Raw genomic sequence first — 5,416 nt, forward strand, 5'->3', positions numbered from 1 at the left:
AAAAAAACCAAAAAGATAATAACGATAAGAATAACAGTAATGAAATCCAGAAGTGCCACTGATCGTTCGCATCGTATGAAGGACTTCTTTTCCCCATCCGAATTTGTAACCATCTGTCTGTCGGTTCTTACACGCGGTGAAATGACACACGTTATCATACGCACTCCTCTCTGCCTGGATCTGCGGCCGTGTGTGCTCCAGATCTAGAATTACATACATTACAAGCTCACTGTACGGCTGCCAACTCGTCTCTCTCTGACGGAGCTTTAAGTATCTACGAAAGTCGTATCTTATTACGAGCTAATTTATTTTAAACATCGTATTTACAGGAGCAAAGCCAAGATTGTTTCATGCCATGGCTGCGATGAACACTTCGGCTGAAACGTAATCCTTATAATTCAAGGAAATAACATGCAAGGGAAGTAGTTTTCCATCCTCCACCCCCCCTCTCTGACTGATATCTCCTATATTTGTTCTTGCAGAGTTTCCCTCGGTGCATGGCGTGGACCCAAACTTACGTAGATCGGCTTTATTGGTATGCGAGAAAAACAAATACGGGATTGCAAGGGATGGAGAAGAAAGAGGAGGAAAAAAAGCATCGGATGAGAGCCTGAAGTTCACAGCTTTGCAGGAGCGGCTCACACGTTTGATTAGAGTTACGCAATATTGATAGCGCTACCAAAACAGCGACTGTCTGCCACCATCGGCTCCGCATGCAAATTCTGGGCTAAGAAATGGGAGGTCCTGATAATTCAGTGCGTGAGTAAATCTGCCGAAATGTTTGCTCGAATGTTTGCTCTCAGTTCTCACGGTTGCTTTGCGAATAAATGCCTCAAAATAGTTTGGACACCCCTTCGTTTCCCTCCCCTTTCGCCCCCTCCCCTCCCCCCCCCCCCCCCCAACCTCCCCTTCGGATTTACCGTAGTGAAATACTGAGCAGGTTGTGCACGTATGGCTAAAGAAGGTTTTTAGGGCGGTTTATATGTCCGCATTATATAAGAAAACAGAATGTGTTGCAACCGGCCGCTCGCTAATTGCTTATTGCTGATATTTTAGATGCCCTATAGATGAAATGAATACAACTCGCTTCTTAAGAGAGGGGCGAAGCTTCTCTTGGCCCCGCAGTTGGCGATTTGGGGAGAGAAAGGAGAAGAGATGACTTGTTTTCCGAACTGATATACATATATATATATCCAAAACCAAATAGAATGTCACAGTGTTCATCTTCCGAAGGGTCCGGCCCGAGGAATAATTGGTTTGTCACCTAAAATGCATGCGAACACGAGAGGGGACTTTACGCTATGCTGTATCTTAGAGAACCGCACCTTCAGCACGGAGGTGGTTTCTATTCCCATGTAAATGGCTTTGCCAAAATAAAGGGCTGAATAAATAAATGAATGGACGGTGGCTTATGGGCATGGCCGCTTCGCAGACACTCTCCTGCCTTTCCCGATATAAATCTGAGACCGATTTCGCGAATTCTCTTTTCTTTGGCCGCTTCCAGCGCCAGCCAAGCCGGGAGGGACACAGACACAGAGCATAAAGGACTCAGCAGCAAGCTCGTACAGTAGCCCATAAGTTAGGGCTCTCTCTGACAGTGCCCATTGGCACATCTTTATTCAGCCTTTGGCCTCATCTCCTTAAAAACAGGCTCAGAGAAGGGGCAGTAAAGAGGGAAAGTCGCAGGAGACGCCAGAAGGTGGTAAAGAGCGTTTCACTGAGCGCTGGGAACCCGTCTTTGCTCTCTGACTGACATCACTCAGCTGGCAGGGCATCAATAAAGATAAAGGGACGGATTTACAGTACGCACAATCAAGGCTATCTGCCCAGGAAGGTCCAACTTTTCTGTTGCTTTGCTTTTCTGGCCAGCAAACGTCATCCCCACAAAGCAGAGGGAGGCAGATAGATGAGGGGATTAAAACAACACCCAAATATTTCGAAATGCAAACAGAACAGAGCATTTCTTGTGCCAGAGCTAAACCGGCTGAGAACTTGGTGGAAAGTTCAGCGCAGTTGGTTCCAATAAAAAATGAAACTCTTTTTTTTTCATGTGGAGCTGGAATTCCCGATCCTTCTGAAGTGAGAACACAGCGGGGGTTTCCCTACCCAGGGACTTATTGCAGCCATAAAGTCAAGCAAACACCACGAAAACACTTGAAAAAAACCCTTGTTCCTGGAGTCAGACATAGAAAGCAGTTGGCAGCAGAGCAGCCTCTCTGTAATGCTCAGCCACAGCCAAATTACATCGGGGGGAAACCCGACAGAAGTCCTCTGTGCTCCGCTGTTGCCGTGTTTAAAACAATGAGCCCTGAAGGTGTAAAAAAAAAATACATCTATTCCCTCTCCCGGCTCATAACCGCCTAAAACTGAATTCCCAGCAATTTAAGTTTAATTTACCTGACTTCCCGTGCAGTGCGTAATAACCTTGTTAATGGGATCTTTCAAAAGAAGCAATAATAATCTGCCATTGTTCCATTAAAGAGTGAGGCTAATTATTAACAACAACAGAAAAAAAAAAAGGGGGGGGGGGGGGGAAGGGGGAGAAAGGGGGGGAGGACATTTCGGTGGTCGCATCGCACCCGGGCGAATGCAAACCCTGGGAGGGAGGGAAGGGTGGAAGGAATATCGGTGAGCAGAGGAAGGGAAAAACCGACTCGTATCGTGCGGTGCGTAAGGCGAGTGCCGCGGGGTGTTGGGAATTGCAGCATGGAACGGTTTAATCGCGGCTGTTGCGGGTCAAAAGAGAGAAACTTTCCACCATCACCACCGCCACCACCCCCTCCGTTTTTTGTTGGCTTTTTTTTTGTTTGTTTGTTTTTTAACGTAGGCACCGATCATCTCACTTTCTTAGAGAAAATGTCACCAGTCCAGACGTAAACAGTTGCCAGGAAACTGCGTGGTAGAAGGAGAAAACGAGAGGGAGAAAGAGAGAGAGAGGGAGGGAGAGAGAGAGAAACCTTTTAAAATAACAGGCTCGCATTGTCCCTTCAAAGCCAGCAGTAACTTAAAAGTGATTCGTCGTCTGCCTTTACTCTCTGCTCCTTCCCCAGCAACCACCTCCATTCTGTGTACACGACTTGACATATCTTTTCCAGACCCCACCGAAATGACCACTGGAAGCAATAAATAAATAAAAGCCCCTCTGCCTTTTATGATTAGCTGAAATCCCACCTCTCCTGCGCCTCGTACGTCATTACTGGAGCTCATTTCACAAGATCTCCTCTCGTGCTCCTGCCCTGCAAACAACCGGCTATCTTTCGTCTTCCGTGTGTGTATACAGATAGATAGATGCGAGCTTTTACGTGTATATAGGATTATATGTATGTATTTATGATAAATCTCCGCACACACGGCAAGGAACAGACACAAGTTGTACACAAGAAGCGGTCACACATCGAAGTAGGCACAGCTCAACATACGGACATACGGAGGGGGGGGTGGGGGGTTTGCACGTAGATCTTATTGCAGGCGATCTATTTACATATATACATCCATCCCATATATTTACATTCAGACGCACGCAGCTGAAAGAACCCCCCTCACCCCTCCTAAGCAGAACACCAGGCCTCGGGGATGCAAAACGGCAGAGGGAACCCCGAGAAGCTCGGAGCCGGGTCTCGCATTGGGGCACAGAGGATGGGATCCAGGCTGTGTGTGTCCCCCCCCCCACCCTTCCACTCCATCAGCCCCCCCCGTTTCCTCACCCCCAGCCCCACCGGGCATTGCGGGAACCCCCGGGGAGCGCCGCCCGCCGCCGCCGACGGTAGATGGCAGCAGACGGCGGGGAATGGGCGAGCCCCGCAGCGCGGCGGCGGCACCGGGGGGACGGCACGGCGGGGAGCTGCCTCCCTTCTCCTCCACCGCGTTTTATTTCCATCGATGAAAGCGCAGGGAAACTGCCAAAGAAAGGAGAGGAGGGGATTCCCTTCCCCCCTCCCTCCCCCCCTCCACCCCCCCACCCCGGGGCACGCGTGGGCCGAGGGTTGAAACTCGCTGCCAGCCCCGAGGTGAGAGATCCCACAAGTGGTTGCCAGCGGAGGGTGTGGAAGGATCGGTATAAAAGGGATTTGGAGGAAGGTTAATAAACCGTTCGTATTCTTCTCCTTATTATTACTACTACTATTTGCGCTGGGGAGATCGAAAAAGAAAAAGAAAACGAGTGCGGAGAGACCAAGACGTAATGGAGAACAGGCAGTGAACCAGCATTAGCTTCCCCACAACGTGATTTATGAAAAAATGTAACAAGTTTGGGAATAAATGGCTGTTAAAGATTGTCTTTCTGTTTATTACTTCCACGGCTCGCGATCATTTACTCTCGTCCACACGATATTCAGGCACAGTCAAGTTAGCGGAGATAAATTGTCACGTCATAAAACGGTTTATGCTTAAGTAATGAATCTCATCTTAATCTCGTTGCACACACACAGGATCCTACAGCATCTTATTCAAAAAGAGCTTCGTAACAACCGCAATTAGCGCTACATTCAACCACCCGAAAGCTGGAAAAAATGAAAATCACATTCAAAATGACGCGCATCTCCGGACAATTATTACCCTTAAGGCAACGTTAGGGAATCAGACAGCACGGAGGGGGAACAGCGAGGGGATTTACACAAAACCTGGCAGCAAGCTGTGGGAAAGGACCAACACAACGTGAGGCTGAAACCCTACCCGGTAATCCGGCATGGAAAGCCATAAAGACCCGTTAACACTGCAAAACGCAATTAAATACGAGGAGGTTTATTGCGCTGCAACGTCAGCTTCATTTGGGAGTTTCACGAGGGGAGGAAAAAAAAAAAGAAAAGGAAAAGGAAAAAAAACAAAACCACAACACGACACAATGAGAGCGCAGCGTTCTGGGTTGGCTTCGTTCTTCTTCTTATTATTTTTTCTCTTTCTTTTTTTTTTTTCCCCCTCTCCTTTTTTATTATTATTATTTTTTTAAACTAATTTCCAGAACCGTATTTTCGAGGACTGCCGTGAAATGCCCTCTTTGAAGAAACCACCCACATCATAATGACCCTGGAGAGCAACGCAAAACCCAACTGGCTTCCACACAAAACTTCGCCAAATTACTGGGCTCGCCTGAAGACAGGCAAACTGGCACGAGATTCAGCGAGGGGGGATAAAATAAAACACGACAACTACCCACAAAGGGGCTGGTAATTTTTAAAAGGCAGTATCTAAAAGGCACATCACCGAGCTACTGCAAAATCCTTCATTCCAAGCCTACCATCGCCAGGTGACCCTACAGGCTTCATCCTTCCTTCTTATTCCATTTCTTTCCTTTTCTTTCTTTCTTACTCCATTTCTTTCTCTCCTCTTTCTTTCACTCTTTCCTTTTTTCTTTTTTCCCTCTCTCTCTTTCCTTCTTTCTTTCTTTCTTTCTTTCTTTCTTTCTTTCTTTCTTTCTTTC

The 5,416-nt window shown here is 47.5% G+C and overlaps 1 long non-coding RNA gene across 1 annotated transcript in view; it reads left to right on the top strand.

Moving 5' to 3' along the window:
* The first annotated feature begins 195 nt into the window (after positions 1 to 195).
* LOC122191351 overlaps positions 196 to 5,416 on the top strand; it is a 12,166-nt gene continuing 6,945 nt past the window's right edge. The window contains exons 1-2 of the long non-coding RNA XR_006182374.1: positions 196 to 384; positions 483 to 759. This is a non-coding gene — a long non-coding RNA (uncharacterized LOC122191351). The remainder of the gene's footprint in view (positions 385 to 482; positions 760 to 5,416) is intronic.

This window comes from Lagopus leucura, unplaced genomic scaffold (genome assembly GCF_019238085.1).
Source record: "Lagopus leucura isolate 7727_CA_CO unplaced genomic scaffold, USGS_WTPT01 35039-0_obj-0_obj, whole genome shotgun sequence".
NCBI classification, from domain to species: domain Eukaryota; kingdom Metazoa; phylum Chordata; class Aves; order Galliformes; family Phasianidae; genus Lagopus; species Lagopus leucura.